Source organism: Mobula hypostoma, chromosome 7 (genome assembly GCF_963921235.1).
Source record: "Mobula hypostoma chromosome 7, sMobHyp1.1, whole genome shotgun sequence".
In the NCBI taxonomy this organism is placed as follows: Eukaryota; Metazoa; Chordata; class Chondrichthyes; order Myliobatiformes; family Myliobatidae; genus Mobula; species Mobula hypostoma.
The window spans coordinates 104857076-104883756 of record NC_086103.1 but is presented as its reverse complement, the minus strand read 5'-3'; the positions used below and the strand labels follow the sequence as shown (position 1 = coordinate 104883756).

The window sequence follows — 26681 nt, the reverse complement described above, 5'->3', positions numbered from 1 at the left end:
TTTGTACTCTCAAAATTTCTTCTTTGAAGGCTTCCCACCTACCGATGACATCTTTGCCAGAGAACAACTTGTCCCAATCCACGCTTTTTAGGTCCTTTCTCATTTCTTCAAATTTGGCCTTCTTCCAGTTCAGAACCTCAACCCTAGGACCAGATCTATCCTTGTCCATGATCAAATTGAAACTAATGGTGTTATGATCACTGGAACCAAAGTGCTCCCCTACACAGACTTCTGTCACTTGCCCTAATTCATTTCCTAACAGGAGATCCAATATTGCATCCCCTCTAGTTGGTCCCTCCATATACTGATTTAGAAAACTTTCCTGAACACATTTTACAAACTCTAAACCATCTAGACCCCTAACAGTATGGGAGTCCCAATCAATGTATGGAAAATTAAAATCCCCTACCACCACAACGTTATGTTTCCTGCAGTTGCCTGCTATCTCTCTGCAGATTTGCTCTTCCAAGTCTCGTTGACTATTGGGTGGTCTGTAATACAATCCCACTAATGTGACCATAACAACAAGTATACTGCATTGGATACTGTTAGAGGGGATGACTTACCTGGGACTAGCTACAGTAGCTGGATCTCTGGCACTGAGTCTGGCTCTGCAGTGCAGAAGGGAGGGGGGAAAAGAGGAGAGCAGTAGTTATAGGGGACTCGATAGTTAGAGGTGCAGATAGAAGGTTCTGTGGTCGTGACAGAGAATCCAGGATGGTTTGTTGCCTCCCAGGTGCCAGGGTCAAGGATGTCTCTGATCGATTGCATGACATTCTGAAGTCGGAGGGTGACCAGCCAGATGTCGTGGTGCACATCGGTACCAATGTCATAGCAAGGAAGAGTGAAGAGGTCCTGGACAGTGAGTATAGAGAGCTTGGTAGGAAGTTGAAAAGCAGGACCTCAAGGGTGGTAATCTCAGGATTGCTACCTGTGCTAGGTGCCAGTGAGGGTAGGAATAGGATGCTCTGGAGGAGGAACAAGTGGCTGAGGAACTGGTGTAGGGGGCAGGGTTTCAGATTTCGGAATCATTGGGACCTCTTCTGGGGCAGGTGGGACCTGTACAAGAGAGACGGGTTACACTTGAACCACAGGGGGACCAATATCCTTTCAGGGAGGTTTGTTAGTGCTATTGGGGAGGCTTTAAACTAGATTTGCAGGGGGATGGGAACCAGAGTGCCAGAGCTGACAGTGTGGTTGGGGTGAAAATAAATGATATTGAAAGTTTAAGCAAATCCGCTGATAGAAAGGTTGTGAGTCGTGGTAAAAATCTTCTGAGGTGTATATATTTCAATGCTAGGAGTATTGCGGGGAAGGCGGATGAGTTGAGGGCGTGGATTGACACGTGGAATTATGATGTTGTAGCAATTAGTGAAACTTGGCTACAGGAGAGGCAGGACTGGCAGCTTAATATTCCAGGGTTCCGATGTTTCAGATGTGATCGAGGCAGAGGAATGAAAGGTGGGGGAGTAGCATTGCTTGTTAGGGAAAATATTACAGCAGTGCTCAGGCAGGACAGATTAGAGGGCTTGTCTACCGAGTCCTTATGGGTGGAGCTGAGAAACAGGAAGGTAAAGCTTTTGACCTGTTCCACTTGCGCACCACCGATGTAAATTGGGTCATGCAGTCCACTACTCCTTCTGAAGTCAACAACCAATTCCTTCGTCTTGCTGACATTGAGGGATAGGTTATTATCTTCACACCACGCCACCAGGTTCTTAATTCCCTCTCTGTACTCAAACTCATCATTACCCGAGATACGGCCTACAATTGTTGTGTCATCAGAAAACTTATATATTGAGTTTGTTGGAAACTTGGCTACACAATCATGGGTGTACAGTGAGTACAGCAGGGGGCTGAGTACACAGCCTTGTGGGGCACCAGTGCTCAGAGTGATTGTAGAGGAGAGCTTAAGGCACATTATCTGATCTTTGTTTGGTACTAGGATGATAGTAGTCTCCATAAAGCGGGTGGAAACCTGAGATTAGGGTAGAGCTTGGTTAAAGATGGCTGAATGCTCCTGCCAGTTGGCTCATGCAGGATCTGAGGACATGGCTGGGGGTTTCATCTGGGTGGTTACTTTCGATGGGTTCAAACTCAGGAAGGCCAAGCTGACATCTACAAAGCTGACCATGGGAACAGGTGCCATGGCATTTGGTGTCATTTCACTGACCTTCTTTACAAAACAAGCAGAATGCATCCAGCTCATTTGGGAGGGATATACTGTCCCCAGTGATGTCTTCTAACTCTGCTTCATAGCCTGTTATAGCTTGCAAGCCTCACCATACTTAGACTGGTGTTGTCTTTTGGCACTCCTGATTGTTTCGTAAATACATGTCAGGGTCACCTGACTTGAACACCTCAGACCAGGATTTCACTAAGGGGTGGATCTTCCAGTTTGATTTTCAGTTGGAGACCAATCAGATTGACCTCTTGAGTACGCACTTATTGGTTAAGACTGAAACATAATTTGACACACTTATTTAGGTCAGTTGAACATGGACAAGTTTGCCAAACCAAAATAGTTATATAGGAGCTCATCTTTTCCTTCAAACCAGTACCGTATGAATTTCATATTGCAGAACACCCAACTGCAAGCTTACTTTTTGTAGTCAATGTACAGTATTTGTGTAGCTGGTCCAGTTAGTCATCTTATCCACCACAGGATGTTCAAGATAAAGTGATTTTCATAAACACAAGATATTCTGCAGATGCAACAGACACAAGATGCTGGAGAAATTCAGCAGGTCATGCAGCATCTATAGAGAGGAGTAGAAAGTCGACGTTTCGAACCAAGGCCCTTCATCATGACTGATAAAAGGTCTTGGCCCAAAATGTCAACTGTTTATTCCTCTCCATAGATGCTTCCAGACCTGCTGAGTTCCAGCAGCATTTTGCAAGGAACTTTCATGCCAGAGATTTCAATATATAGGTATTCCTGGAATAATACAACATGAAAACAGGCCCTTTGGTCCAACTCAATGATACCAACCACGATGACTATCCAATTCAATCCCATTTACCTGTATATGGCTCAATGTAAATCTGTAAATCTTTCCTATCTGTGTATCTGCCTGTGTCACCTCCTAAGCCAAATAGCTGTACTTATGTGTAAGACATGGTTCTCAGATTCCTCTTTAATATATCACTTCTAGTTTTGGACTCCCCTGTCCTTGGAAAAAGACTATGACTAGATGCTCTATATATACACTCATTATTTTATGTCCTTTATAAGATCACCCTTCAGCCTTCTGTGTTCCAGGGAAAAGATAATCTAGCCTCTCATTTCAATACAAGCTCTCTATTCCAGAAAACATGCTGGTGAATCTCTTCTGCACTCTCTCTAGCTTAGTCGCGTCCTTTCTATGGTGTGGCAAACAGAGCTGCAACCAATACTCTAAGTGTGATCTAGCCAAAATCATGCACAAATATAACAAGTAACAAATTACAGGAGGAGCACAATAGGCGGACCAGATTCTGTGGAGAGAAAATAATTGTCAACTTTTTGGGTCAAGATCTTGCTCAGAACTAAGAGTAGAAATGGAAGATAGCTTGTATAGAAAGAAGGAGGGAGGAGTAGGGGTGAGGAATGGTGGGCAGATGGAGCTAGGTTGGAGGAAGTGAGGGTGAAAGTGGAGGCAGAGGCTAAGGGTGATGAGCGGGAACACAAAGGCTACAAGTGCTGGAATCTAGTAAGGAAAGAAACATGATGAAGGGAACCATTTAACAGAGGGATAGAGAGCAGAAGAAACCAAGTAGAGAAGAGAATCTGGTAGATAGAGATAGATGGAGGGAAGAAAAAGGGCAATGGTGGGATTGCTGGAGAAGGTATGGGAAGGGAAAACATATTAAGAGAACCAGAGGTGAATCGGAGGGAGAGAAAAGAGAACATAGAAGGTCAAGGCTACCTTGAAATTTGACCATATGGGTTTACTCTAGGTGCTCCAATTTCCTCTCACATGTCAAAGGTTGGGACGTTAACTGGCCACTGTAAATTACCCCGAGTGTGAGAGTGATAGAGTCTGAGGGGAGGTGGGGAATAAAATAGCTCTAGTAAAGGATTAGTGTAAATGAGTGGTTGATAATTGGCATGAACTTGGTGCTGTACGGCGCAGTGAAAAATAACTGTAAATTTGACAAGAAATGTTCTGAACTTACAAAGTATAATTTGAGAAAACCCTTGTGACCTTTTCCAAAAGAGTGGTTGCACTCAGTAATGGAACTGTCATCTAATCTACGAAATGCCATTATAAATTAGCATCAAAAGTTTACAAATGAGGGAAAAAACAGACTCAAACCAGAGTGAAGAGTGACCAAGGACCAAAAAGAAGAAACAAAGTAACACCTTCCCTGATAAACTAAAGCATATCATTCGGAAATTCCCACAAGGCATTAAAAGAGTAAAAGAAGAGGAATAATTTGTAGGCGGTTCAACCATATAGATGGTTAAAGGTGGAAATAATGTAAATATTCCCTTTCTCCTGCCCTCCTTCCCACGGAATCAGTATTGACTCAGGTGAATGTAGAACTAATAGAATATTGGAAGACAACCCCACTGAAGTGGAATTGAAGAGTGCAATTAGCTTTCCCTTGCTCAAATCAGGGCAAAAAGTAGTCAAGACTTAGATCAGCACAACCCAGAACGGTATTGAAAAGTGTATTAAAATAAGTAGTGGCACAAGTAAAAGCTCTATCTGTAACTCAGCAAGGTGTGATTTGTGTGTAAATGACTACAAACTGTTATACTCTAATTTGATCTCCGATTTCCATACATTACAGTTTTAACTCTTAACTCTGTCCTTCAACATATATTTTCATTCAACTTTCACTGTACAACTGACCAATATTGTATGCAATTCCTTTTCATTAATTTTAAATATTCCTAAAGCTTTAACCCTGAATGTCTCTGGACAGATTTCTTCTTGGTGAATCCTTATATGCTAAGCTACACTTCATGACAATCTGAGTGGAAAAATTTCCCTTTCAGCTTTACTATCTTCATTGTGTCTATGTGACCTAGAACCATGAATCGAGCAACGGGGTCACAGGGTCACTGGGTCACTGGGTCACAGGATCGCAGAGTCACAGGGTCACAGATCAGAGTCACAGGGTCACAGGGTCATGAAGTAACAGGGTCACAATGTCACAGAGTCACAGAGTAATAGGGTCATTGAGTCACAGGGTTATTGAGTCACAAGGTCACATGATCAGGTCACAAGGATATGGGGCCACAGGGTCACAGAGTCACAGAGTCACAGAGGCATAGAGTTACAGGGCCAGAGAGTCACAGTTTCACAGAGTCACGTGATCATGAATTCACCATGTCATGGAGGGTCACAGGGTCAAAGGGTCACAGAACCACTGGGTCATGGAGTCACAGGGTTACAGAATCACAGGATCATGGAGTCACCGGTTCTCAAGGTTACTGGTTCACAGAATCACAGAGCATTGAGTCACAGGAAATCGAAGTCACAGTATCAGAGTGTCACAGGGTCACATAGTCACAGGATCTCAGGGTCACAGTCACAGAGTCATAGAGTCACGGGGTCACAAGGTTTCAGAGTCTCAGAGTCTCAGAGTCACAGTCACAGGGTCACAGAGTCAGAGTCACTGGGTCCCAAGTGTCACAGGGTCACAGGTCATGGAGTCACAGGGTCACAAGTTTGCAGGGTCATTGAGTCATAGTGTTCCAGGGTCACAGGTCATAGAGTCATAGGGTCACAGGGTCACAGTGTCAAGAGAAAACTTACCTTGGCATTGCCTTGTCTATATTACCTCTGGTGATATTACAAGGATCTAGAAGACAAATTTGTGTTTGTATGAACAAACACTTCAAGGCATCCTTCTAGATTACAGCCTGTTTGAAACATTCAGCATTGACACTAGGTTCCCCACAGGGTTTTTAAATGAAAGTTTTCAGCCAGTCTTAATTTACCACAAGTTATGTATTCTTTCTGGAGATTTTTTTGACTCCAGGGATTAATAGAGACATTATAGAAAATAATTAATTAAACTCTCCACAGGAGAACTGTTAAGATCAGGATTTCTCATCAACCATCATTTGTCTGGGCTCCAATACATCTGCTCAATCTTGATCAATTGAGGAAGTGGGTACTTAAGGATCAAGAGCTGACACAAACTCGTGGTCTACTGGTCAGCAGTGATGCCTGACTTTCTGTGTGCTTCTGAATGAATCCCAAGGCACTGGAAATGCACCACTTATGTTTTCTCTGCAAAATTCTCAGTTGTGAGGGACTGCCAAGAAAAGAGAAGGGTCCTTTCCATTAGAAAATATAGGCAAAGTTGACAAATGTAAAACATAAAATTTGAAATTAATAAACCTCTTTTGCAGGAATGATAAGCAATGTTAATGTCCTCTCTCAGACTAACAACCCTAGCATTAAGGACTGGGTGCACTCAGTTGGTGATGTCATTTCAAATTCCCACATTGTGCCTTCCCCTTTCTTCTTTCTCTTTACCCTCCTCCTACTACCATCCAGAAACCACTGTCTCACAATTCCACCCTTGCTCAACTTCCCTACCTGGCGCAAACTGTCCAACCTTTTATAGTCTCCTCAGGCAACCAGTCACCTTGGACTCTTTTTTTCAATATTCCCCTCCTCTTTATACTAGCCATCCCACCTCTTGCTCTTCGTCCTGATGCAGTCCTTTGACCCAAAGGTCAACAGTCCATTTCCCCCTCATGGAAGCTGTTGGACCAGCTCATTTGCACCAGCAGATTGTTGTGACATCATGTGTACATCTGACACTGGTCACCCAAAGCAGACACCCAGTTCTGACCTATGCCATAGGGCAGTGGTCCCCAACCACCAGGCCGCAAAGCATGTGCTACCAGGCCGCGAGGAAACGATATGAGTTAACTGCACCTTTCCTCATTCCCTGTCACGCCCACTGTTGAACTTGAATGCACACGAGGTCATTACCCACGAGGAGACATCAGCCGGTCATTAACCTACAACTACTTGATGAGTAAAAAACAAACATTGCTTGAGAGTTTCTTTGGAAGAGACGGTAGGGGATATAAAAGGCCTAACGATGATGATAACACAGAGACAGCTGAAGCGGAGACTGCAAAAAAAATGAAAGCTTCCTTCAACAGAAAATACGATGAGTCGTACATAAAATGTGGCTTTATTGCGACCGGTGACTCACACGCTCCAAGCCCCCTGTGTGTGATATGTGGAGACAAGCTGTCTAATGAGGCAATGAAGCCCTCAAAGCCGCTTCGGAACCTTGAGTCCAAGCACCCTGCACTTAAGGACAGACCCATTGAGTTTTTTGAGCAGAAAAAACGTGAGCAAGCGGGACAGAAACAAGTGCTGAGAGTCACCACCTCCACAAATGCTGCTGCTCTGAGAGTGTCGTACTTAGTGGCTAGCCATATTGCTAAGGCTAAGAAGCCTTTCACTGTTGGTGAAGAATTGATTCTGCCTGCTGCCAAGGACATGTGCCGTGAACTATTGGGAGAAGCTGCAGCTAACAAGATGGCACAGGTTTCTCTTTCAGCCACCACAGTTTCAAGGAGAATTGATGACATTGCGGAGGACATCGAAGCACAACTGTTGGAACGGCTTAACGAGTCTGGTTTCACTACCTGAGTCAAAGAGGTTGCTCCTGAATGCCAGTCTACACACTGTGTCACACACAGGGAAATGCTGGCTCGCCGAAAAATGTCACCTGATCTTAACAGTGTATTGAGTGACGTTGTTGAAGTTATCAATCACATCAAAGCAAAAGCCCTTAACTCACGTCTGTTTGAGCAGCTTTGCGAGGAAATGGATGCAGAGCACAAGCGCCTTCTCTTACACACTGAAGTCAGGTGGCTGTCAAGCGGGAGAGCCCTGGCCAGGGTTTTTGAGTTAAGAGAGCAGCTACAGAGATTTCTTTCAGGTAAAATGTCACCACTGGCAACACACTTCAGTGACGAGGAGTGGATAGCAAAACTCGCTTATCTGAGTGACATCTTCAACCTGCTCAATGAACTCAATTTGTCACTTCAGGGGAGAATGATAACTGTCTTCAAGTTGACAGATAAAGTGTCTGCTTTTACAGCCAAACTGGAACTGTGCACAGGGTCATATTTGACATGTTCCCAACATTAGCTGGGAATTTGGGAGAGACTGAGGCTCACAGCTGGTGTGCGAACACCTATCTTCGCTGTCGACAGAATTCAAGCATTACTTCCCAACCGCAAATGACCCAAGACGTGCAAAGGAATGGGTCCGTGACCCATTTGTGAATGTCCCCAGTGAATCATCCATGTCAGCGCGGGAAGAAGATCAGCTCCTCGAGCTTGTAAATGACGGCTGGCTGAAAAGTATCTTTGACATAACATCCCTGCCGGCATTCTGGATCAAAGTCAAGGCTGAATATCCTGAGATAGCCACAAAAGCACTGAAAACGTTGCTTCCATTTCCAACATCATATTGCTGCAAGGTGAAGTTTTCTGCAATGAATGCAACGAAAACTAAATTGCAGAATAGACTGGACATAAGGAACCCCCTTATGACTTATAATTGACTTATCACTATATTCATGTGAGGAAAATATGTGCTGTGTGTTTAATATTAAATTTGTTAGATAAACCCTTAGAAACAAAATTGAGTGTATTAGCCACTGATAAGTGACTTATAGTTGACTTATCACCTATATTCTGGTCGTGATTAACACACCACCTCTGTCGGCCGGTCCGCAAGAATATTGTCAATATTAAACCGGTCCGCGGTGCAAAAAAGGCTGAGGACCCCTGCCATAGGAGAAGATCATCAGGGAACAGAGAAAAAGATTCAAGGAATTGCTATAAGTTTCCTTGAAGAAATGCAGCATCCCCAATGTCTACTTTGAAAATTGGGCCAAGGTGAACTTCCAGGATGATGTTGAGAACCTCAAGGCAATCAATTGAGAACACAAAGAAATCCTGTGTAGATAATGGAAGGACCATACAGCCAAACAAACTGCCCAGCCACCAAATGGCCCGTCTGTTGAAGAGTCACAAAACTGAGTCATTTTCAATCCTAGGGGACTGCTAAGAAAGGAGAAAGCTTCCTTCTAATAGGAACTATTTAGAATAAATAGGCTTAGTTGGAAAATGTAGATTTAAATGATTAAACCTCTTTGCTGTCCATCTCTCAAAAGAGGCTGTTGAGTGATATGCAACTATAATGCATCTGCAGCACATCCTACCACAGGGACTTCCTTCCAGACCAAGCGCTAGTAACTAAAACTGGCCGGGAACTTTTCATGTGGTAAGAAATATTAAATTACAATGCAGAGAAACAAGCTGTGGAGTAAAAAGAGGCTCAGAAATCTACTCTTTAAACATTCTGCTGAGGAACAAGGATTGATTTTAGCACAATCAGATCATACAGATCATTGCCAAGATCAATTGCAAAGGATATCTGTTGTGCTCACATTTACACTTGCAAAAACATTAAAAAACCTGTCCATTCTTTAAACTCGCACAATATCAGTAAACTGATAATTAAAATCATGCATTTCAAAGGCTATTTCAGCAGCCATAACCATCAAAATGCTACTGGGTCTACCAACCTCTGAAGCAAAATATATTAAAGAAATAGATTTTGTAATTGTACCCAGCTCTATTGAGCAAATAATAGCACTGAGACTGTTATTAGCATCTTATGAGCATGCTCACAAAAACTTTATTCTATTATGAGAATTGTTAGCTTTATAGTGTCCATCTTACTGCATTAGAGATATTTTAAGTACCAACAAATAGAGCAGTAGCACAGTGGGTTTAGATTAGCACAGAATCAATTGATCTCTGTGGATTTACAGCTTACAGCTCCTTAGAAGTTTCCATACATTCAGCATGCCACCTAAAACATTGGAGAGTATCAGAACTGATTTCATCAAGTTTTTTTTTTGTAATTTATTTTTTATTGAAGTTCATCATCAAACATTTCCATAAGATGTATTTCAGATATAATCATATTTGCCACAAATCTCCACATAATATTTATCTGAGGTATGCACTTATAGAAAAGAGAGGAAAGAAAGAACAAGCAAAAGGAGAAAATTATGTACAAGTACGGAGTGGATTTTTTACAACATATTCATTGATTTGTGAGAATAAAATTAGGCCTATGAGATGTTATGTAGTAAAACCATTTTTCCCAGTATGAATCAAATTGTTCCAACTTATGATTAACAGATGCTGTTATCTTCTCCATTTTGTAAGTGTCCACTGTAATTTCTAGCCATGCATTTAAAGTTGGGCTCTCCTGTGATAACATTTCCTGGTAAGAGACTTTTTAGCAGCCACCAGCAGTATATTCATTAAATATTTACCTCTTTTCAACCATTCTTGAGGTACATACCCAAAATATATGGTCTTACTTTCTAAGGGTATTTCACATTTAAAAATGTCTTGTAGGGCGTTGTGTATCCCACTCCAACAGTCTTTGAGAATGGGGCAATCCCAGAAACTATGATAATGGTTTGCATTTTGATTTCTACAATTTCTCCAGCAAACAGGGAGGTTACTATCATAATGGGATTTCTGAGAGGGTGTAATAAAATATCTTATCAAGTTTTTCATCCAAACTCCCTCCATTTCTGTGAACTGGTACACTTCCATTGATACCTCCATATTATTGTCCGTTCTTCCTCAGATATAATTATCTCTCCTTCCTTCTCCCATTTTGTTTTAATGTATGAAGTCAAATGTGTTTTAAGATTTAACAAACCCTTCTGCGCGCTTGAAATTATTTTACTACCATTATCTGTTGGTGCGTGGCCAAGTAGTTAAGGCGTTCGTCTATGATCTGAAGGTCACTAGTTTGAGCCTTGGTTGAGACAGCTTGTTGTGTCTTGAGCAAGGCACTTAACCACACATTGCTCTGCAATGACACCGGTGCCAAACTGTATGGTCCTAATGCCCTTCCCTCGGGCAACATTGGTGGCGTGGAGAGGGGAGATTTGCAGCATGGGCAACTGCTGGTCTTCCATACAACCTTGCCCAGGCCTGTGCACTGGAAACCTTCCAAGGCACAAATCCTTGGTCACATGAGACTAACAGATGCCTATATCTGAATTATATGCTTTTCTAAATAGCTCTATCAAACATGTACTTGCTTTGATCACGTTTTTAACCATCCTATGAACATACTGTCGCATCTGTAGATACCGATAAAAGTCTTGTTTTTCTAATAAGTGTTTCTCTTTAAGCATTTCAAAACAGAACAGTTTTCCTTCTTTCATTATATTGCAAAGAACTGTTATTCCTTTAGCTGTCCAGTCCTTAAATTTAGCATCCAGCATATTCGGCATAAAATCCGAGTCATATGCACACCATTTAAGAATTGCAATATCTTCCTCTAGTTTATATTCTTTTATAATAGTTTTCCATATTTTAAGAGTCCATTTCACCCATGGATTATCAATAGTATTTATGTGCCTTTGTAGGTTGTTATCAGCCAAAATTGCCTGTATGGGGATGGGAAGTATCCCCTCCTCAATGTTTTTCCAATGAGTGTTATATGATGGGTTGCACCAAATTATCACAGCTCTCAACTGTGCTGTAAAATAATAATCTCTAAGAGAAGGTAGGCCCCATTCCCCCCTTTTCCTTGGCTAATTGCAAAGTTTTGAGATGAACTCTAGGCCTTTTAGTTTGCCCTATATATCTTGATAACATTTAGTTCCATTCATTGAATTGATTCTGATTAATCTCTGTTGGTAGGTTCTGAAAGGGATATAACAGTCCAGGCAGTATATTCATTTTAATAGATTCAATCCTTGAATTGAGACTAAAAAAAGGAATTAGGTTCCATCTTGTTATATCTTCCTCAATCTTTTATATTTTGGCTGATAATTGCATTCTGATAATTTTGACAAATCTTTTGGCATAATAATGCCCAAATATTTGAAAGACTCTGTTTGCCATGCCCAGGGATATCTACTTTCAATTACTCTTGGTGGGCTATAGTTATATGAAGTAACACACATCAAAGTTGCTGGTAAACGCAGCAGGCCAGGCAGCATCTATTGGAAGAGTTTCAGTCGACGTTTCAGGCCAAGACCCTTCGGAAGGGTCTCGGCCTGAAACGTCGATTGAAACTCTTCCAATAGATGCTGCCTGGCCTGCTGCGTTTACCAGCAACTTTGATGTCTGTTGCTTGAATTTCCAGCATCTGCAGAATTCCTGTTGTTACGTTATATGAAGTAATTGGGTTTTATCTATGTTGATCTTGTATCCTGATAATTGACCATATTGTTCAAAGGAAAAGGCTACAGAACTTGATGGAAATAGACCAGTGCATTACAGACGAAGCCTTCCCCACCATTGAGTACATTTACGTGGCGGGCTGCTTCAAGAAAACAGCGCCAGCCATCAAAAATGCCCACCCCAAACAACAGAAAATCTGCAGATGTTGGAAAACCAAGCGAAGCACACAAAATGCTGGAGGAACTGAGCAGGCCAGGCAGCCTAGTTCAGTCTTTGTCCTGTTGAAGGTTCTTGGCCCGAGACATCGACTGTTTCCTCTTTTCCATAGAAGCTGCCTGGCCTGCTGAGTTCCTCCAGTATCTTGTGTGCATTGCAAAACTCCCCACCATCCAGACCATGCTCTCCTCTCACTGCTACCATCATGCAGGACTTATATCCCACGCCAACAGGTTTAGCAACAGTTACTTTCTGCCTGTGTACACCACTGGCCTTTAGGGCAGCAATGAAGGGCCTCCATCTCTGGTGGTGTTCAGGTTTTCCTTCATTATGTCAGTAGCTTTCTCTCAGTTTCCACTAGTGTCAGTCATGCAAGTCGCAGGTGGAGACTCAGGAGCACCATTGTACTCAGATGTAGAAGGATTCTTCATTGCTCTTTCAGCAAAAGTTTTATTGTACCTGTAAGCATTGTTGGCCCTGAGCTGAACCCCTGAACCTGGAGATCCAGTGGACCACTCTACCCTCTACCCTTTGACCTGTTTGGCGTGGGTGACCCTATCAAGAGGCAAAGCATAAAGCCCTGAACCAGCCTGCATAGCTCTCCGGATCATTAAGGCACACAAGCCTTCAAACCCAGTGACAAGGTTGTGGCCCTCTCGGAGGTCAGGAACAATTATGACCCTACACACATCAGGCTCCTGAACTGGCATGGATAACTTCACTCACCACAACTGTGAACTGAACCTATGACCTACAGACTCACATTCAAAAACCTTGCTACAACCCGTATTCTCAGTATTATGTTTTTTTCACAGTTTGTTTTCTTTTGTCATTAGAGTTTGTAAGTCTGTCTATTTATGTATCATTTTTCATAAAATTCTACTGTATTTCTGTTTTCTTCAAAATGCCCACAAGAGGAAGAATCTTATGGTAGTATATGGAAACATATAGTTTCCACACATGGTAAATGGTAATGTATATGTACCTTGATGATCAATTTCCCTTGATCTTAGAGCTTTGCACTATTCAAGTCCAAGGATTGCAATCCTTTCTTCACCTTTTAGAATGGGCCTCAGCTTACAAAGTCAACTCATTCCTAGTTTATTTGGAAAAGATGTCAGACAAATAGAGTGTAATGCAGAAGACTTATAATAATGCAGTGAAAATTATCCTGCAATAATCATTCTTAGCAGGATGTTCATAAAATATTTTAGAATTACACACAAAAGAATACAGTGGATTCTGGTTAACTGGGACACATCAGGACCAATACATTTGGTCCAATTAGCCCTATTTCCAACTATCATGGAAATAGTTAAAAAAGTAGAAAAAAGACAGAGTACTAATTAACTGAGTAATAAATTATGCATTTAAATGAATACAGAACAAATTGGAACACTAACAGTACTGCTATACTACAGTACTATAAAACTGTAGTTGCAAGTTGGAGGACGTGGATACTATAGAGCGAGTGCATGGGATGTTGTCTGTATTGGAGAGCATGCCTTATGAGTATAGTTTGAGTGAACTTGGCCTTTTCTCCTTGGAGCGACAGAGGATGAGAGGTGACCTGACAGAGGTGTATGAGATGATGAGAGGCATTGATCATGTGGATAGCCAAAGGCTTTTTCCCAGGGCTGAAATGGCTAACATGAGGAGGCATAGTTTTAAGGTGCTTGGAAGTGGGTCAAGGGAGATGACAGAGGTAAGTTTTTTACACAGTGAGTCGTAGGTTTGTGGAATGCACTGCCAGCGAAGGTAGTAGAGGCAGATACAATAGGGTCTTTTAAGATCCTCTTAGATAGGTGTACCGTATAGCCTACAGTATAATAAGGGACTACTTTATGTTTTAGTAACACATTGTTGAATGCGCTATTAGGCATGTATTGATCTGTACGTGTGTGCCGAGTTCGGTTTCTGCCAGTAAAGAAGCATGAACCTTAGCTCCCGTCTCCAGCATTTTTATTAATAGCATTGCTGTGTAACCAGGCCCCATAAACAACAAATTGGCGATGAGGTTAATGAACCTACATTGTATCGGAACGCCATGTTTTAATTCATACCGACACTCGGAATAAGAGTGCAAGGAATGGGCCAAGGAGCGGGAGAAGGTGGCAGAGCGAGGCCACGAGTCCGAAAGGAAGCGGAAGTACAGCCGGGGTCGGGGACGTTGGGAGACCAAGAGACACAGTCGGAGCTGCAGCACGTCCAGGTGAGACCACAGCCGGTGCTGACCCCCAGGGGCTGAGGGTCTGCCTGCCCCAGAAAGGAGATAGAAAGGAGCGACACACACACATCGAGACGGAGTGTGCATGTGGCACTAGCAAAAAAGGACACATGAGTCAAAAAAAGAAAAAAAGGGGAAAATGGGGCTAAATTAACATAACAAAGATGGCCATGATTGGAAGCATTACAGCATTTTATAGTGGCATTGAAGACTGGGCAACTTACATTGAGAGAGTGGAGTCATATTGTGAAGCTAATGGTGTTAAAGGTGAAAAGAAAGCCAGCGTCTTACTCAGTATTATGGGAGCAAAAACATATGGCCTGCTATGGAGCATGTTAACCCCTGAAAAGCCAGCTGACAAAACGTTCAAGCAAATAGTAGACTCTCTCCAACAGCATTTAGTAGTCAAAGTCATAGTCATAGTCATATTTTATTGATCCCGGGGGAAATTGGTTTTCGTTACAATTGCACCATAAATAATTAAATAGTAATAAAACCATAAATAGTTAAATAGTAATATGTAAATTATGCCAGGAAATAAGTCCAGGACCAGCCTATTAGCTCAGCGTGTCTGACCCTCCAAGGGAGGAGTTCTAAAGTTTAATTTAAACCCCAAACCACTGGTCATTGCTGAAAGATTTAAATTTCACAAATGGAATCAGAGCAAAAATGAAAGCATTTCTGAATATTGTGCTAATTTGCGCAAATTATCAGAACATTGCCAATTTGGAGCTGGTCTATCAGACGCATTGAGGGACAGGTTAGTGTGTGGCATGCACTGTGAAACCACACAGAAGAAGCTCCTGGGTGAAAGAGACCTTACATTAGAGAAGGCGCTGAGCATTGCAATATCAACAGAAATAGCAACACGGGGTGCTTCAGAGACACAACAAAAATCTCTGGAATAAGCTATGAATAAAATGTCACTGAACAGAAATGAAGGAAAGAAATATTACCATTGTGGGAACATGTCACATGACCCTGATGACTGTTGGTTTAAAGGCAAAGAATGCAGAAACTGTGGCAAACAGGGCCACATTGGCAGAGTATGCAAAGCTAGTAAACAGCAGAAAAAGGACAAAATACAGAGAAACGAGAAACCCCAGAAAGGAAAATACAACAATGTAACCAAAATGGAAGAAAGCAGTTCTGATGAAAACGACTCAGACGAAAGTGAACTGTCTTGTCTGCAACTTCACAGCGTGAAAGAGACAGATGATCGAAGAGTAATAAGGATCACTCCACAAGTGGCAGGCGTGAGACTGAAAATGGAGTTGGACACAGGCTCAGCTTTAACAGTGATCTCTGTACACAACTACGAACAACTGTTTTCTCACATACCTCTGAAACAAACTAAACTACCGCTAAAGACTTACACAGGACAGAAAGTGCATCCCAAAGGTAAAATTAAAGTGACAGTGACCTACAGAGACAAAACACAGCAGCTGAACCTCTATGTACTGAAAAATGGAGGACCACTGTTGCTGGGACGTGAATGGCTCAGGAAAATCCAGTTGGATTGGGTCACCATCAAGGCACTAGATGTGTCAACAAAGGAGGGCAGCTCGGCGGGGAAGATGTCCGCAGCTCTCCTCTCACCCATTGTCGACTATTACAACAACAAGGAGGAGCTAGACAGTGTCGACAATGAGGACAAACGCAGTATCCGTGGCCTTGACTCAGATGAAGATACAGAGGATACAAGGGAGACAGATATTGCCAATAAGTAGGATGATGAAGACTACCTGGAAATAAAAGAGCAGATATACCAGGAAAAATTGACATCTCTCAAAAGGCAGTTACAGGATGGCACTTTGCAGGAGCAGCAGAAAAGGATGAAGAAACTAGATCAACAATACAAGGAAAGAGTATGAAATGCAGAGCTTTTTCTGCAACTGGAGACAGGACAAGTGGAAAGGAATTATATCAAAGAGAAGAAAGCAGCAGTGAAGGAATTTGAAGATAAAAAGATAGAGTTAGAAGGAAAGAAAAAGATGATTGAGAATGAGAGGCTAACAATGGAACTCACAGGAGATTCTATGGAGGGAAAGCCAATAATGACTAGGAAACTAAGGAGGAGACCTAATGACCTTGTTCCAATTACAGACAAAAGATGAAAACCTGCACCTGCACAGTTAACTTACTTGTTAACAGATGAACAGATAATGGAAGACCTGCGAACTCTCAATAAGCTTAAATCTCCAAAAAGACCAGCATCTCCATCTTCTCCTGAGCATCTTCCCAGCACTCCTGCTGAATCACCGGCACAAAGATATGAAGCACGAATAGAAGACGGGAAGTTATATTACAATAAGAGATGGTATCATAAAGGTCAGCCTATTTATTTGGAATCTAAAGAGAATACGAAAATTGGCTTTGTAATTAGTTCAGATGGAGCAAATGAGATATGGGTAAGAAAGACAAGTGATAGCACAAAGATGTGTATATATCTAGGACAGCTGCACAGAGGAGTCTTCATTATACGGAGGCGATCTGCTGCCTAGAACTCTTAGCAAGTTGGAGGCGTATACCTTCTTAACTCCCTGTGCTCAGAGGTCAACTTTTCATGACTTTTATATGGAAATCTGTATTAAAACAAACAAGTTTATTAACAGACGTTACCCGGAGAAGCAGAGAAGACACCCCCCCCCCACAGAGACTTGAGTTATAACGCAAACAACAGGAATTCTGCAGATGCTGGAAATTCAAGCAACATACATCAAAGTTGCTGGTGAACGCAGCAGGCCAAGCAGCATCTATAGGAAGAGGCCCAGTTGACGTTTCAGGCCGAGACCCTTCGTCAGGACGAAGGGTCTCGGCCTGAAACGTCAACTGCGCCTCTTCCTATAGATGCTGCTTGGCCTGCTGTGTTCACCAGCAACTTTGATATATGTGACTTGAGTTATAAATGGGTCTTAGACCAAAAGTAAAAAAAAGGCTTGTTATAATTTGATAATATTACGTTACTTTGTTATAATTTGATATTATTACGTTACTTTGTTATAATTTGATATTATTACGTTACTTTGTTATAATTTGATATTATTAAGTTGCTAAGTAAACAAATGGTAGGCACTTGTATGTTAAGGGTAAACATATTTGTTTAGCATAGTGCCCCAGTAAAAAAAAATTTGATACACTATTAAAATAAAAGGGGAGGAGTGTACCATATAGCCTACAGTATAATAAGGGACTACTTTATGTTTTAGTAACATGTCGTTGAATGCGCTATAAGGCACGTATTGATCTGTACATGTGTGCCGAGTTCGGTTTCTGCCGGTAAAGAACCATGAACCTTAGCTCCTGTCTCCAGTGTTTTTACTAATAGCATTGTTGTGTAACCAGGCCACATACACAACAATAGGTACATGGAGCTTAGAAAAATGGAGGGCTCTGTGGTAGGGAAATTCTAGGCAGTTTCTAACATGGTCGGCACAACATTGTGGGCCAAACGGCCTGTAATCTGTTGTAGATTTCTATGTTTCTATCAGTGACAAAAATCATTGCTTTTTGAACACAAACGCACGCAATTGGCACTATTTAAAGAAGTGTTTAGTCCAAGCATGGTGTACTGTTTAATGGCCAAACAAGTGCACACAACTGACACTAGTTAGAAACTTAGACAACAATCTCCTGCCCCAGTTAGGCAGCACAGTCCGAAATAAACAAAGGGAATTCTGGCTATTTTTTTGATTAGTTTTTGTTTTTAATTATTGTTATCCTCTGTATCCTTCTTTAAATATCTGCTGTGTTAATAGTGATAAATATAATTTTACAAGTATTAGTATTATCTGATTGAATTGTAAAGATTGTACTTCAATGGAATTCTGAATTGTCTTTATTTGATGATGTATGAAGGGTTGGTAATTGTACACACCCCCTGATGCATTGAGATTAACCGTCAGTATGGATGTGCCTTTCTGTGGTAATGGACAATGAATATGAAAAATAATTGTGTAGCATTGTAGTAGACATTTTGTATAGGGACTGTAATGTTACACACTAACTTAGGACGATGAATATGCAATATATACTTGCATATTTTTACATGTGTTATGGTACATTGTGACTATAATAACAACTCAGATCCCCTGGAGGATGTTTTTGATTGTTGTCTGCCAAATTGTCATGAGAATGGAAAGAAAATTGACAGAGGACTGGGCCTTGCAGAATATTTTAAATGTGCCTCTCAGGGGAGGATTCCTTTGTTCTAACTGTAATGAAATGTAAACCTACTGTATTTATAAAGGTTTAATTATCTTATTACCCAAAGCCTATTCCAGAAAACATCCACAGTTTCAATCAATGAATAATTGCTAATTTTGGCTTTATTGGAATTGGCTGCCACTAGACCTCATTCTATCAACCCAATAAAGAAAATATCGACTTGAAATTAGGATGTGACAGAAAAAAGGGCTTAAATATGAAGAGATTTTAAAGAGCAACTATTATATCATCTCAATGCTGTCTATCATTCGGAACTCAAATGTGCCATGCGCTATAAATGATCCACTCATGAATAATTGAATCTGACAGTTCCCGCATTAGACAGTACATATCAAGAGCTGATAAGGATGACAATAAAACTATCATTGATTGAAATAATGTACATTTGCTATTAAATTGACTTAAAATAAAATTAGTTATGAAAATGCTGAATAGTTATATAATCTCTGCATGCATTACTCATTTCCATTTAAATCTCCAGCTATAGTTTATTTGTTACTTAACTTGCCTCAAGTTGTTTTTAGTGTTTTGACCTGTTTATAATTTCATAACATTCAATATTCAATTTGGTATTTGATAATCTTGTCTGAGTTGGTAGAAATGCTTGAACAGAATTTAAACAATAATGTACTGTAATTCAATTCATTGATATTTGTGTTATCTGGGAAGAAATCTAATATATATTTCTATTTGTGTTTGACTCAGATGATATTACTGTATGGAAATGTAAAGTTCAAATAATGAAAAGAATTGTTTGCAGTATTTGTTAAGTTTGTATCATCTTGATTGAATTTTGTGGAAGTAGACCATGAACCACGATGATGAAACATCATCATCTTTGTATTCCCAAGCCAAGGTGAGATTTTGATTCCCAAGCAAGAGTTTATACAATCGTAGATCACAGAAAAAGCAAGGATTATTTTCTATCCTTTCTCATTCCTGTGATCTGGGCAATGTCTTCAAGACTAGCGCTTAATGCATAGTCCTGATTGATTTGAGAAATTGGCCTTAAAGGCTTTTCTTTAACTCTGTAGTGTGTTTTTTTAAATGGTTTAATACAAGTGAATAACCAGTCAAAGGACATTCAATGGTCTATTAAATTGGTATGAAAATGGGACCTACAAAATCAGACAGGGTTTTCACAAAAATCTGATAGCTGTAAAGTCACTTTTACTGGGAGCAAATCTTTATCTTCAGATTCTTGAAACCGAATTCAAGCTCTCAAGGTGCTGTGGAATTATGACTTTTAGGAAATGCCAGACGGAATTTCACTCTGACAAGGGTGATAGGATGCATAGAGGCAAGTTCAACAGGACAGAACTTTCACTCTATGACCTGTTGTTGAACAGAGAGATCTAGAAGTACAAGTACATATTTCCCTGGAAGTGGCAGCACAGTTAGACAGGGTGGTGAAGAAGGCAAATGCCATGTTTGTCTTCATCGGCCAAGACTTGAGTATAAGAGTTGAGATGTCAAGTTACAGTTGTAAAAAATGTTAGTTAGTCTTCACTTGGAGTGTTGTGGTCACAGCATTACAAGAAAAATATGATTAAGCTAAAGAGGGTGCAGAGAAGATTCACAATGATGTCACTGGGCTATACCTTTTCCCACCCTGACACTTGTAAAAATGCCATCCCCTTCTCTTAGTTCCTCCGTCTCTGCCATATCTGCTCTCAGGATGAGGCTTTTCATTCCAGAATTAATGATATGTCCTCCTTCTTCAAAGAAAGCGACTTTCCTTCCTCTACCATCAACGCTGCCCTCACCTACATCTCTTCAACTTCGCACAATCTGCTCTCACACCATCCTCCCACCACACCAGCAGGAATAGTGTTCCTCTTGTCCTCACCTACTACCCCACCAGCCTCCACGTCTGGCACATAATTCTCCATAACTTCTGCCATCTCCAACAGGATCCCACCACCTAACACATAATTCCCTCACCTCCACGTTCTGTTTTCTGCAAGGTTGGCTCCCTACGTGACTCTTTTGTCCATTAGTTCCTCTCCACTGATCTCCCTCCTGGCACTTATCCTTGCAAGTGGAACTAGCGCCACACCTGCCCCTACACCTCCTCCCTCACTACCATTCAGGGCCCCAAAAAGTCCTTCCAGGTGAGGCAACGCTTCACCTGTCAGTCTGTTGGGGTCATCTACAGTATCTGAGCTCCTGATATGGCCTCTTGTATGTTGGTGACACCCGATGTAGATTTGGAGGCTGCTTCACCGAGCACCTGCGCTCCATCTGCCAGAAAAAGCAGAGTCTCCCAGTGGCCATCTCTTTCAATTCTACTTCCCATACCCATTCTGACATGTCAGTGCATGCCTCCTCTACTGCTGCGATGAGGCCACACTCAGGTTGGAGGAGTAGCACCTTACACCACATCTAGGTACCCTCCAGCCTGATGGCATGAACATCAATTTCTCCAACTTCCACTAATTGCCTCATTTCACCATTACCATTCCCATTTCCCTCTCTCATCTTACATCCTCACTTGGGAATCACCTTCCTCTGGTGCTCCACCTCCTTCCCTTTCTTCTGTTGTCTTCTACCCTCTCCTATCAGATTTCCCCTTCTCCACCCCTTTATCTCTTTCACCAGTCAATTTCCGAGCGTTACACTTCACCCCTCCCCCCCTCCCGGTTTCACCTACCACCAACCATCTTGTACATCTTCCTTCCTTCCCCCCACCTTCTCGCTCTAACCTCATCATTTTTTTTCTAATCCTGATGAAGGGTCTCGGCCCAAAACGGCGACTGTTTACTCTTTTACTCAGACGCTGCCTGGCCTGCTGAGTTCCTTGTGTGTGTCATAATGATGTTGCCTGGATTGGAGGGCTTGGATAATGGGGAGATATAGGTAGGCTGGTTCAGCTTTTCCTGGAGAAAAGGAGGCTGAGATGATAGAGATACATTATATAAAGTTGTGACACAAATAGCTAGAGATAGAAGTCAGAGTTTGTTTCCCATGGTAAGGGTATTGAAATAGTTTTAAGGTGAGAAGAAAAAAAATTACTGGGGACCCAAGGGGTACGTTTTCCATACAAAGAGTTTTTATCTGGAATGAGCTGCCAGAGAGGTGATGGAGGCAGGAACAGTAATGACATTTAGGAGGCACTTGGACAAATACTTTGAATGAGAAAGGCACAGAGGGGTATGGAATTAATGCAAGCAAGTGAGATTTGCATAGATAGGCATGATCATTGGCACAGACAAGGTGAGCCAGAAGGCCATTTCTATGCCGTTTAACTCAATGATTCTGTGGTAAGTTAATTAGTTTAAACCAGTGCATGCCAACTCCATAGTCTATTACATAGAAACATAGAAACATAGAAAATAGGTGCAGGAGTAGACCATTCGGCCCTTCGAGCCTGCACAGCCATTTATTATGATCATGGCTGATCATCCAACTCAGAACCCTGCACCAGCCTTCCCTCCATACCCCCTGATCCCCATAGCCACAAGGGCCATATCTAACTCCCTCTTAAATATAGCCAATGAACTGGCCTCAACTGTTTCCTGTGGCAGAGAATTCCACAGATTCACCACTCTCTGTGTGAAGAAGTTTTTCCTAATCTCAGTCCTAAAAGGCTTCCCCTTTACCCTCAAACTGTGACCCCTCGTTCTGGACTTCCCCAACATCGGGAACAATCTTCCTGCATCTAGCCTGTCCAATCCCTTTAGGATTTTATACGTTTCAATCAGATCCCCCCTCAATCTTCTAAATTCCAACGAGTACAAGCCTAGTTCATCCAGTCTTTCTTCATATGAAAGTCCTGCCATCCCAGGAATCAATCTGGTGAACCTTCTTTGTACTCCCTCTATGGCAAGGATGTCTTTCCTCATATTAGGGGACCAAAACTGTACACAATACTCCAGGTGTGGTCTCACCAAGGCCCTGTACAACTGCAGTAGTACCTCCCTGCTCCTGTACTCGAATCCTCTCGCTATAAATGCCAGCATACCATTCGCCTTTTTCACCGCCTGTTGTACCTGCATGCCCACTTTCAATGACTGGTGTATAATGACACCCAGGTCTCGTTGCACCTCCCCTTTTCCTAATCGGCCACCATTCAGATAATAATCTGTTTTCCTGTTTTTGCCACCAAAGTGAATAACTTCACATTTATCCACATTAAATTGCATCTGCCATGAATTTGCCCACTCACCCAACCTATCCAAGTCACCCTGCATCCTCTTAGCATCCTCCTCACAGCTAACACTGCCACCCAGCTTCATGTCATCCGCAAACTTGGAGATGCTGCATTTAATTCCCTCATCCAAGTCATTAATATATATTGTAAACAACTGGGGTCCCAGCACTGAGTCTTGCGGTACCCCACTAGTCACTGCCTGCCATTCTGAAAAGGTCCCGTTTATTCCCACGCTTTGCTTCCTGTCTGCTAACCAATTCTCTATCCACATCAATACCTTACCCCCAATACCGTGTGCTTTAAGTTTGCACACTAATCTCCTGTGTGGGACCTTGTCAAAAGCCTTTTGAAAATCCAAATATACCACACCCACTGGTTCTCCCCTTTCCACTCTACTAATTACATCCTCAAAAAATTCTATGAGATTCATCAGACATGATTTTCCTTTCACAAATCCATGCTGACTTTGTCCGATGATTTCACCGCTTTCCAAATGTGCTGTTATCACATCTTTGATAACTGACTCCAGCAGTTTCCCCACCACCGACAGTAGGCTAACCGGTCTATAATTCCCCGGTTTCTCTCTCCCTCCTTTTTTAAAAAGTGGGGTTACATTAGCCACCCTCCAATCCTCAGGAACTAGTCCAGAATCTAACGAGTTTTGAAAAATTATCACTAATGCATCCACTATTTCTTGGGCTACTTCCTTAAGCACTCTGGGATGCAGACCATCTGGCCCTGGGGATTTATCTGCCTTTAATCCCTTCGATTTACCTAACACCACTTCCCTACTAACATGTATTTTGCTCAGTTCCTCCATCTCACTGGGCCCTCTGTCCCCTACTATTTCTGGAAGATTATTTATGTCCTCCTTAGTGAAGACAGAACCAAAGTAATTATTCAATTGGTCTGCCATGTCCTTGCTCCCCATAATCAATTCACCTGTTTCTGTCTGTAGGGGACCTACATTTGTCTTTACCAGTCTTTTCCTTTTTACATATCTATAAAAGCTTTTACAGTCAGTTTTTACGTTCCCTGCCAGTTTTCTCTCATAATCCTTTTTTCCCTTCCTAATTAAGCCCTTTGTCCTCCTCTGCTGAACTCTGAATTTCTCCCAGTCCTCAGGTGAGCCACTTTTTCTGGCTAATTTGTATGCTTCTTCTTTGGAATTGATACTATCCCTAATTTCTCTTGTCAGCCACGGGTGCACTACCTTCCTTGATTTATTCTTTTGCCAAACTGGGATGAACAATTGTTGTAGTTCATCCATGCAATCTTTAAATGCTTGCCATTGCATATCCACCATCAATCCTTTAATTTTCATTTGCCAGTCTATCTTAGCTAATTCACGTCTCATACCTTCAAAGTTACCCTTCTTTAAGTTCAGAACCTTTGTTTCTGAATTAACTATGTCACTCTCCATCTTAATGAAGAATTCCACCATATTATGGTCACTCTTACCCAAGGGGCCTCTCACGACAAGATTGCTAATTAACCCTTCCTCATTGCTCAAAACCCAGTCTAGAATAGCCTGCTCTCTGGTTGGTTCCTCGACATGTTGGTTCAAAAAACCATCCCGCATACATTCCAAGAAATCCTCTTCCTCAACACCTTTACCAATTTGGTTCACCCAATCTACATGTAGATTGAAGTCACCCATTATAACTGCTGTTCCTTTATTGCACACATTTCTAATTTCCTGTTTAATACCATCTCCGACCTCACTACTACTGTTAGGTGGCCTGTACACAACTCCCACCAGTGTTTTCTGCCCCTTAGTGTTACGCAGCTCTACCCATATTGATTCCACATCTTCCCGGCTTATGTCCTTCTTTTCTATTGCGTTAATCTCATCTTTAACCAGCAACGCCACCCCACCTCCTTTTCTTTCATGTCTATCCCTCCTGAATATTGAATATCCCTGAATGTTGAGCTCCCATCCTTGGTCACCCTGGAGCCATGTCTCTGTGATCCCAACTATATCATAATCATTAATAACAATCTGCACTTTCAATTCATCCACCTTGTTATGAATGCTCCTTGCATTGACACACAAAGCCTTCAGGCGCTCTTTTACAACTCTCTTAGCCCTTATACAATTATGTTGAAAAGGGGCCCTTTTTGATGCTTGCCCTGGATTTGTCAGCCTGCCACTTTTACTTTTCTCCTTACTACTTTTTGCTTCTACCCTCACTTTACACCCCTCTGTCTCTCTGCACTGGTTCCCATCCCCCTGTTGTGAACTAATCTCCTCTCGCCTAGCCTCTTTAATTTGATTCCCACCCCCCAACCATTCTAGTTTAAAGTCACCTCAGTACCCTTCGCTAATCTCCCTGCCAGGATATTGGTCCCCCTAGGATTCAAATGTAACCCATCCTTTTTGTACAGGTCACGTCTGCGCCAAAAGAGGTCCCAATGATCCAAAAACTTGAATTCCTGCCTCCTGCTCCAATCCCTCAGCCACGCATTTATCCTCCACCTCATCGCATTCCTACTCTCACTGTCGCGTGGCACAGGCAGTAATCCCGAGATTACTACCTTTGCAGTCCTTTTTCTCAACTCCCTTCCTAGCTCCCTATATTCTCCTTTCAGGACCTCTTTCCTTTTCCTACCTATGTCATTGGTACCTATATGTACCACGACCTCTGGCTCCTCACCCTCCCACTTCAGGATATCTTGAACACGATCAGAAATATCCCGGACCCTGGCGCCAGGGAGGCAAACTACCATCCGGGTCTCTGGGCTGCGTCCACAGAATCGCCTATCTGACCCCCTTACTATTGAGTCCCCTATCACAACTGCCCTCCTCTTCCTTGCCCTACCCTTCTGAGCTACAGGGCCAGACTCTGTGCCGGAGGCACGGCCACTTTGATGCAGTGCAGCTCTGCACTTAAGTGTCCTGCTCTCTGACATCTGAATGCCAAGGATATTTTTTAAAGTTGTCAGAAGATCTCAGGTCATATTGGCTGTTTCATCAAGAATAAATACTGAATATCTCTGAATGTATAAATTATTTTCATTTTTAAAAGGTATGTAAATATAGTTACCCTGCAGCTGCTATTAACCTACTGAGCATGAATGACCTTCCAGGTGGTCATATATGTCTTGCCAGAATTTAAATTAGCATCGTACACTGGTCAAGATTTTTAAATTATAAAACAGAGAAGGTCTTTCAGCTAATCACACCAGTTCCTTGAAAGAGCAACCCAACGTGTTCCTTTATTTTGTCATTTCAACAAAGCTCTCCATTGTTTTTTTTAACTCAAACATACATCAAATTCCCTTAAGAATATTATAATTGTATCTTTTTTCTTTCCTGCAGAACACAATAAGGTAATGAATAAACAAAACTCCTTATTTTCTCTCTGGACCTTCTGTCAATTACCTTACATTTACTGACCCATCTGCTTTGGAAACACTTTCTCCTTATCTACTCTACCAATACATTTCATAATTTTGAACGGATTATTTTATCCTCAATCAGATTCCCAAAGAAATTAGTCTGTATGGCAAGATGTTATGATGTCAATGAATATGCCCTTCAACTTGGTAAAAGTTGACATTTTGTACCCTTTCTTTAGGAATTAATGAGATGCATGTCCGCACACGGATGCAATGATTAATTCAAATTTTAAGCTGAATGAACT

The 26681-nt window shown here is 41.8% G+C and overlaps 1 protein-coding gene and 1 pseudogene across 1 annotated transcript in view; both read left to right on the top strand.

The window, feature by feature from the left end:
- cnmd (chondromodulin) overlaps nt 1–26681 on the top strand; it is an 83258-nt gene that overhangs the window by 53610 nt on the left and 2967 nt on the right. The window lies entirely within an intron of this gene.
- On the top strand, nt 16232–17158 carry LOC134348986 (sin3 histone deacetylase corepressor complex component SDS3-like; annotated as a pseudogene).